Source organism: Salmo trutta, chromosome 31 (assembly GCF_901001165.1).
Source record: "Salmo trutta chromosome 31, fSalTru1.1, whole genome shotgun sequence".
Taxonomy (NCBI): domain Eukaryota; kingdom Metazoa; phylum Chordata; class Actinopteri; order Salmoniformes; family Salmonidae; genus Salmo; species Salmo trutta.
The window spans coordinates 38,549,895-38,560,448 of NC_042987.1; positions in this window are offsets into that span (position 1 = coordinate 38,549,895).

A 10,554-nucleotide genomic window follows, 5' to 3' on the forward strand; every position below is an offset into this window, starting at 1 on the left:
CCTCATCCAGGTCAAGGTGGTGAAATACACGGTAGTGATGACACCATAGGCCTTTTTGATCTCTGCACCAGACAGGATGCTCTTGCTAGCATACTTGGGGTGTACGCTGCGGTGTGTATGGGCTTCAGGCAGAAGTCTTTACGCTTTTTGATGTATTTCAGAACTGCAGTTTCCTCTGCTTGGAGCAACAGTGAAGTGGGAAGGGCAGTACGGATTTCTACTCTTACATCTGCAAGCAGAGTCTGAACATCAGACAGGATGGCATTGTCTCCCTCAATCTGTGCAATGGCTACTGCTATAGGTTTCAGGAGTTTCAGGCTGCTTACCACTCTCTACCAAAATACATCATCCAGGAGGATCCTCTTGATGGGGCTGTCCATATCGGCAGACTGCGATATGGCCATTTCTTGGAGAGACTCCTCCCCTCCAGGAGACTGTCAAACGTGATGACAACACCACCCCAAAAGGTGTTGCTGGGCAGCTTCAATGTGGTGCTCTTATTCTTCTCACTTTGCTTGGTGAGTTGGATTGCTGCTATAACTTGATGACCCTTCACATACCTAACCATTTTACTTGGCTCTCTTGTAGAGTGTATCCATTGTTTTCAATGCCCTGATGTCCTTGAGGATCAGATTCAATGCATGAGCAGCACAGCCAATGGGTGTGATGTGAGGGTAGGACTCCTCCACTTTAGACCAGGCAGCCTTCATGTTCGCAGCATAGTCTGTCACCAGGGCAAATACCTTCTGTGGTCCAAGGTCATTGATGACTGCCTTCAGCTCATCTGCAGTGTAGAGACTGGTGTGTCTGTTGTCCCTTGTTTCTGTGCTCTTGTAGAATACTGGTTGAGGGGTGGAGATGATATAGTTAATTATTCCTCGCCCATGAACATTCGACCACCCATCAGAGATGATTGCAATACAGTCTGCTTTCTCTATGATTTGCTTGACCTTCACTTGAACTCTGTTGAACTCTGCATCCAGCAAATGAGTAGATAAAGCATGTCTGGTTGGAGGGGTGTATGCTGGGCAAAGAACATTCAGATATCTCTTCCAATACACATTGCCTGTGAGCATCAGAGGGGAACCAGTTGCATACACAGCTCAAGCAAGACATTCATCAGCGTTTCTCTGACTACGTTCCTCCATTGAGTCAAAAAAACGTCTGATTCCAGGAGGACCATGAGCTGTTGCTATCGATAAGGTGTCTGATTCATAATTTTCACCTCGAATAGAAGTAGAGGGACTTTTGTCAGAGATTGCTTGTTGTAAGCACTGAGGGAACTTTATGTACATGGCCAGATGATTCTGCATCTTTGTTGCATTCTTCACATATAATTTGGCACAGTATTTGCACAGCTTTTCCTTCTACATTAGCTGCAGTGAAATGTCTCCACACATCAGATAGTGCCCGTGGCATTTTCCTGTAAAGATTAGGGAAAAATGAGTAAAAAAAACAACAAACACAATTCCATGTACAGATAAATAGTTAAGCAGATAGATTAAACAACTCATTTGTAAGATAAATGTTGTAAAATGAAACATGTATGGAAACAGGTGAATTAACACTCCTCAGTTAGCAGGCTCAAGCAAGCTAAAACCCACATGGTAGCAAAAACTAACTAGCAGAAATTGTTAACAAGTTAGAAATTATTTAAACACACTTTGCTGTAGGCTACTATTTACTAGTTAACCAAAAATAATGTATGTCATATAAAATATTCCCCACGCCCAGTATTTTAATCAAACTTACCAGAAAGCATGTAGTCCTTGGCTCAGGCAGTGTAGTACTGTGGGCTCAATAGCATCTCATTAGTGTGCAAGATCTTGAGAATCAGCTGCACATGTGATGGAAGAATGCACTCTGCATTCAGAGGGTTGCAATTCCATTGAATTGGGGATAGTTTAACCAAAATATGCCTAGAATTGCCTTATGTGTATCCCACATAAAAGGTTAACTGTTATAAGCTAACTTTTTTGATGAATTTAAGCAAAATTCCCCAAATTCCAGGGCTTAACTTCCCATGCAAAATTTCTGGCAAAATCCCGACCCTTTGCAACCCTACATACAGTACACGCTTTTAGTTTTTGTTGTCCTAGGCTACCTGGCTAAAATAATTGCTCGCTAGCCTAACTTCCTTTCATGGGCAATGATGTGCCAGGCCAGCTGGTTAGCATTAAGCTAACGTTACGACATCTAGCTACATGTTTAACTTCCAAATTCCAAATCCCTATCCCGAACATAGCATGGCAGCAACACATGACACCACAGCATGGTAGCAGCACAACACAACATGACAACAACATGGTAGCAACACAACATGGCAGCAGCACAACATGGTAGCAGCACAAAACATGGTACAAACATTATTGGGCACAGACAACAGCACAAAGGGCAAGAAGTTAGAAACAACAATACACACACACACACACACACACACACACACACACACACACACACACACACACAAAGTGGGATTAAAATTAATTTAATTATGGTCAACAATCTACACAAAATACCCTGTAATGTCAAAGTGGAAGAAGAATTATAACATTTGTAAAGAAGTTATGAAAAATGAAAACACTAATTTATCTTCATTAGATAAATATTCAACCCCCTGTGTGAATGTTAGAATCATCTTTGACAGCGATTACAGCTGTGAGTCTGGGTAAGTCTCTAAGAGCTTTCCACAACTGGAATCTGCCCATTATTCTTTTCAAAATTCTCCAAGCGCTGTCAAATTGGTTGTTGATCATTACTAGACAACCATTGTCAGGTCTTGCCATAGATTTTGAAGTAGATTCAAGTCAAAACTGTAACTTGGTAACTCAGGAACATTCACTGTCTTCTTGGTAAACAACTCCAGTGTAGATTTGACGTATTTTAGGTTATTGTCCTGCTGAAAGGCGAATTCATCTCCCAGTGTCAGGTGGAAAAGCAGACTGGACCAGGTTTTCCTCAAGGATTTTGCCTGTGCAAAATATATTTTACACTTTGTAGTCATTTTTTTGTTGTTGCATGTTTTGGAAGTTCTATATTCCTTCTTTTCACTCTGTCAAATAGGTTAGTAAAACTACAATGTTGTTGATCCATCCTCAGTTTTCTCTTATCACAGCCATTAAACTCTAACTGTTTTAAAGTCACCATTGGCCTCATGATGAAATCCCTGAGTGGTTTCCTTCCTCTCCGGCAGTTGAGTTAGGAAGGACACCTGTATCTTTGTAGTGACTGGGTGTATTGATACACCATACAACGTGTAATGAATAACTTCACCATGCTCAAAGGGATATTCAATGTCTGCTTCTTTTTTTAAATGTATTTTTATGTACAAATAGCTGCCCTTCTTTGTGAGGCACTGGAAAACCTCCCTGGTCTTTGTGGTTGAATCTGTGTTTAAAATTCACTGCTCGACTGACGGACCTTACAGATAATTGTATATGTGGGGTACAGAGATGAGGTAGTCATTCAAAAATCATGTTAAACACTATTATTGCACACAGAGTGAGTCCATGCAACTTATTATGTGACTTGTTAAGCACATTTTTACTCCTGAACTTATTTAGGCTTGGCATAACAAAGGGGTTCAATTCTTATTGACTCAAGACATTTCAGCTTTTCCTTTGTAATTAATGAATAAACATAATTTAAAAACATAATTCCACTTTGACATTATGGGGTATTGTGTCTAGGCCAGTGACAAAAAAAATCTACATTTAATCAGTTTAAAATTCAGACTGTAACACAACAAATAGTGGAATAAGTCAAGAGCAGTGAATACTTTCTGAAGGCACTTTATCTACTTAGAGTATATGTACTGTATATATTTATATGTAGTGTATATATTTATATGTAGTGTATATATTTATTAGAGTATATGTACTGTATATATTTATATGTAGTGAATATATTTATTAGAGTATATGTACTGTATATATTTATATGTAGTGAATATATTTATTCGAGTATATGTACTGTATATATTTATATGTAGTGTATATATTTATTAGAGTATATGTACTGTATATATTTATATGTAGTGTATATATTTATTAGAGTATATGTACTGTATATATTTATATGTAGTGTATATATGTATTAGAGTATATGTACTGTATATATTTATATGTAGTGTATATATTTATTAGAGTATATGTACTGTATATATTTATATGTAGTGTATATATTTATTAGAGTATATGTACTGTATATATTTATATGTAGTGTATATATTTATTAGAGTATATGTACTGTATATATCTATATGTAGTGTATATATTTATTAGAGTATATGTACTGTATATATTTATATGTAGTGTATATATTTATTAGAGTATATGTACTGTATATATTTATATGTAGTGAATATATTTATTAGAGTATATGTAGTGTATATATTTATATGTAGTGTATATATTTATTAGAGGATATGTACTGTATATATTTATATGTAGTGTATATATGTATTAGAGTATATGTACTGTATATATTTATATGTAGTGTATATATGTATTAGAGTATATGTACTGTATATATTTATATGTAGTGTATATATGTATTAGAGTATATGTACTGTATATATTTATATGTAGTGTATATATTTATTAGAGTATTTGTACTGTATATATTTATATGTAGTGTATTTATTTATTACAGTATATGTACTGTATATATTTATATGTAGTGTATATATTTATATACACTGCATCTTATTCTGATTCAGAGGGGTTAGGTTAAATGCGGAAGACACATTTCAGTTGAAGGCGTTCAGTTGTACCACTGACTAGGTACCTCCCTTTCCTTTATTCTAATATGTCTACTACTGTACACTGTCTTTTGTTTATATACACTGCCTGTATTTACACTGGGTATACAACACATTAAGAACACCTGCTCTTTACTGTATCTATTTATATACACTGTAGCTTATTCTAATATTGTCTTTTGTTAAACTGTTTATATACACTGCCTGTACAACACATTAAGAACAACTGCTCTATCCATGACAGACTGACCAGCTAAATCCAGGTGAAAAGCTATGATCCCTTATTGAGTTCTCCTGTTAATAAATCCACTCCAATCAGTGTAGATGTCTTCCCTGTGGCTCAGTTGGTAGAGCATGGTGTGTGCAACGCCAGGGTTGCGGGTTCGATTCCCACGGGGTGCCAGTACAAAAAAAATCTTTAAAAAATGCATGAAATGAAATGTATGCATTCACTACTGTAAGTTGCTCTGGATCAGAGCGTCTGCTAAATGACTAAAATGTAATGTAAATGTAAGAGGAGGAGAAGGATGTTTAAGCCTTGAGATCATTGAGACATGGATTGTGTATGTGTGCATCAAATCAAATCAAATGTATTTATATAGCCCTTCTTACATCAGCTGATATCACAAAGTGCTGTACAGAAACCCAGCCTAAAACCCCAAACAGCAAGCAATGCAGGTGTAGAAGCACGTGTAGAAGCATTAAGAGGGTGAATGGGAAAGACAAAATATTTAAGTGCCTCTGAACAGGGTATGGTAGCAGGTGCCAGGCGCACCAGTATGTGTCAAGAACTGCAACGCTGCTGGGTTTTTCACACTTAACAATTTCCTGTGTGTACCAAGAATGGTGCACCACCCAAAGGACATCCAGCCAACTTGACACAACTGTGTGAAGCATTGGAGTCAATATGGGCCAGCATCCCTGTGTAACGTATACCCAGTGTATATACTGGGTTCTTAATCACTGTAACAGAGTATACCGTATCTACTGCTCTACTGTACATATCATCCTTAGTATATATTTTTGTTGTAAATAGATTGCATTTGGATTACTGATACAGTGTTAACTTAAGGCTCCAACCCTGTTTTTCAATTTTCGCCTAAAATGACATACCCAAATCTGACTGCCTGTAGTTCAGGACCTGAAGCAAGGATATGTATATTATTGGTACCATTTGAAACTAAACACTTTGAAGTTTGTGGAAATGTGTAATGAATGTAGGAGAATATAACACATTAGATTTTATTTGTTGTACCATCTTTGGAATGCAAGAGAAAGGCCATAATGTATTATTCCAGCCCAGGCACAATTTAGATGTTGACCACCTGATGGCAGCAGTGTATGGTGCAAAGTTTTAGACTGATCCAATGAACCATTGCATATCTGTTCAAAGTGTTGTATCAAGACTGCACAAATGTGCCTAATTGGTCAATTAATACATTTTCAAGTTCATAATTGTGCACTCTCCTCAAACAATAGCGTGGTATTCTTTCACTGTAATAGCTACTGTAAATTGGACAGTGCAGTTAGATTAACAAGAATTTAAGCTTTCAGCCCCTATCAGATATGTCTATGTCCCGATCCCATAGAGGTTAACTGGATCCCAACATTTATGATTTCTTGTTATTTAAAGTTTTTATTATTATTTCTTTAATTGTTTTACATTTTTACTACATAGTTAGAAGCTAGTAACACAAGCATTTTGCTGCACCTGCTATAACATCTGCTAAACTCTGTACGCAACAAATAAACTTTGATTTCATTTAGTATTCATCCTGCTGCTAGTCGCTTTTTATCCCTGTTTATCTGTGCAGTATATACCTACCTCAACACATTGATATGGCACTGCCACTGATCTGTATCATTTTGATCCTCCCTTGTATTTCTGTTTTCAATTATCTACTGTATATTGTTACTTTTATTACTTCATTGTTGTGTTTTAAGAGCTCGCGGGTAAGCATTCCACTGTACTGCTTTACACATGCTATATCCAGTACACATAAAGAATAAACTTTGAAATGTTAAAACTTGAAGCATACTGTACAGTACATGAAGCCGTTTGTCTATCGAGCCAAAAGCGAAGGAACATTTTAATTACAGTCATTATTCCAGTGTTACATACTAGTCAATGTTTCTTTAACCATGACTGACAGATACAGTATATGGTTAACATGTGAAATTATGGCTTACCCATATTCCATGTCCATCACTCTTGACATAAGTCACATTCTGCTCATTGCTCGACAAATACATGTAGAATAGTGAAACGAGGCGTAACTGTGTTCAAAAGCAATTTGGCATTTTTCAAATACTTTGAGCATTTGCTTGAGTCAAGTCCTGCTTGAGTCCTGTAGTGTCAGATGTGCAGGGTTTGCAGTTTCCTGACTTTTCGATCGGTTCATTAAGCCAGGCATGCTCAAACAACCACAGAAAATATATTTGAAATTTATTTCAAATAGTATTTGAAGCCAAGTCTGTCACTCAACGAGTCCCATTGTGACACTTGGTTCCCCAGAGGCAGGGAAGCTTGTGTCTGTCATCCCATTTCCTTTGATATAGAACGAACAACTACACAGGCATCTCGAGGGACAGCTAAACCAAAAATTATAACAAACAAACAAGTGAGAAACGTCTCACAGTGAAAAATGACCTTTGTGTCTGTACGAATTGACAAGGATAGTCCTGAACCAGATATCAAAATCACTTTGTTTTCAAAGTAGTTACTGACAGTGGTTGTTTTATTTGATCCTTCAGCATTAAGTGCACTAGGGCTATTCAAAATAACCTAGATCTGATGAATCAGGTGTGTTACTGTTGGGCTAGAATGAAAGCCTACACAACCAGTAACTCTCATGGACAAAGGCTTATGTATGCTGCATCCCCCTTTTGTTCATATTAAAAACACGCCCTGATAAAGGCTTAGATTCAGTCCAGATCGCGGGATATCCACGTTATAGCGTGATTGACGTTTAAAGGTAATTTATATACTTACAGTGAATGCAGTCTCTGCAAACACGGAAACATTGCCTTTAAAAGGTGAATAGGGCAATCAGATTGAATCTAGCGCAAAGGCTCTTCATAAAGCACAGCCTGATAAAGGCTTGTTATAAAGCACAGCCTGATAAAGGCTCTTCATAAAGCACAGCCTGATAAAGGCTCTTTATAAAGCACAGCCTGATAGTGGCTCTTTATAAAGCACAGCCTGATAAAGGCTCTTCATAAAGCACAGCCTGATAGTGGCTCTTTATAAAGCACAGCCTAATAAAGGCTCTTCATAAAGCACAGCCTGATAAAGGCTCTTCATAAAGCACAGCCTGATAAAGGCTCTTCATAAAGCACAGCCTGATACAGGCTCTTCATAAAGCACAGCCTGATAAAGGCTCTTCATAAAGCACAGCCTGATAAAGGCTCTTCATAAAGCACAGCCTGATAAAGGCTCTTCATAAAGCACAGCCTGATAAAGGCTCTTCATAAAGCACAGCCTGATAAAGGCTCTTCATAAAGCACAGCCTGATAAAGGCTCTTCATAAAGCACAGCCTGATAAAGGCTCTTTATAAAGCACAGCCTGATAAAGGCTCTTCATAAAGCACAGCCTGATAGTGGCTCTTTATAAAGCACAGCCTAATAAAGGCTCTTCATAAAGCACAGCCTGATAAAGGCTCTTCATAAAGCACAGCCTGATAAAGGCTCTTCATAAAGCACAGCCTGATAAAGGCTCTTCATAAAGCACAGCCTGATAAAGGCTCTTCATAAAGCACAGCCTGATAAAGGCTCTTCATAAAGCACAGCCTAATAAAGGCTCTTCATAAAGCACAGCCTGATAAAGGCTCTTCATAAAGCACCGGCTGATAAAGGCTCTTCATAAAGCACAGGCTGATAGTGGCTCTTTAGTCAAAATATTGATGTTTCATAAAAAAGAGTGAAGAATGCAGACTGTCCAACATTCATTTTATTTATTTATTTTTTAAATAGCTCACAACTCTGTCTCTTTCAACAGAAGTGTCAGGTGAGCCTTTTGTCCTCAAAGGCTCAGCACTCAGTCAATATTCGTTGGCCATGGCTGTTATTAGACAAGGGTATTGAAGGACAATGGACTAGGTCTTTTGGCAAAATATTTTGAGTGATGTATGTGTTGAGCTACAGAGGTAAACCTTTCCCTGTAATAATAGACGTTTCAAACTTGAGAACAATTGTCATGTGTGTACCAGTTCCTGATAGGGCCTTGGGAAGGCTGAGCACTGAATGTTTCTCATTCTGAGGGCTTCATCAGACTGTTTTGTGGTCCCCTCGGGAGTCTTCTGAATGAGATCTTGTAGAGGAAAGAATAGGCTGAAAGTAGATAGAATTATGGATTTGGTACTGTGTCTTTTATGTGCCCGTGTGCACACGTAGCCCCATGCATAGCCCTACACATAGCCCAACGCATAGCCCCATGCATAGCCCTACACATTTTGATGAAAATATTTGCCTACATGTTGTCTGTTTCAAAGTTTGTAGTCTGTTGGTCTGTCTGTCTCTGTCTGTCTGACTGGCTGTCTATTTCTTGGTCTGTGTGTCTGTCATTTCTTCCGGTCTGTTGGTCTGTCTGTTTGTGTCTCCGTGTGTCAATCTCAATATGACTTCTCTGGTTAAGTACATTTTTTATTTTTTTTAAACGTTTTGGAGCAGTGGCTTCTTCCTTGCTGAGCAGTTTTCAGGTTATGTCGATATAGGAATTGTTTTACTGTGGATATAGATACTTTTGTACCCGTTTCCTCCAGCATCTTCACAAGGTCCTTTTCTGTTGTTCTGGGATTGATTTGCACTTTTCGTGCCAAAGTACGTTCATCTCTAGGAGACAGAACGCTTCTCCTTCCTGAGCGGTATGACGGCTGCGTGGTCCCATGGTGTTTATACTTGCGTACTATTGTTTGTAGAGATGAGGTGGTACCTTCAGGCATTTGGAAATTGCTCCCAAGGATGAACCAGACTTGTGGAGGTATACAATTGTTTTTCTGAGGTCTTGGCTGATTTCTTTAGATTTTCTCATGATGTCAAGCAAAGAGGCACTGAGTTTGAAGGTAGGCCTTGAAATACATCCACAGGTACACCTTCAATTGACTCAAATGATGTCAATTAGCCTATCAGAAGTTTCTAAAGCCATGATATAATTTTCTGGAATTTTCCAAGCTGTTTAAAGGCACAGTCAACTTACTGTATGTAAACTTCTGGCCCACTGGAATTGTGATACAGTGAAATATAAGTGAAATAATTTGACTGTAAACAATTGTTGGAAAAATTACTTGTGTCATGCACAAAGTAGATGTCCTAATTGACTTGCTAAAACTATAGTTTGTTAACAAGAAATGTGTGGAGTGGTTGAAAAACGAGTTTTAATGACTCCAACCTAAGTGTATGTAAACTTCCGACTTCAACTGTAAGTATTCAGACCGTTTGCTATGAGACTTGAAATTGGGCTCAGTTGCATCCTGTTTCCATTGATCATCATTGGGATGTTTCTACAACTTGATTGGAGTCCATCTGTGGTAAATTCAATTGATTGGAAATGATTTTGAAAGGCACACACCTGTCTATATAAGGTCCCACAGTTGACAGTGCACGTCAGAGCAAAAACCAAGCCATGAGGTCAAAGGAATTGTCCGTAGAGCTCCGAGACAGGATTGTGTCTAGGTACAGATCTGGGGAAGGGTACTAAAACTTTTCTGCAGTTTTGAAGGTCCCCAAGAACACGGTGGCCTCCATCATTCTTAAATGGAAGAAGTTTGGAACCACCAATACTCTTCCTAGAGCT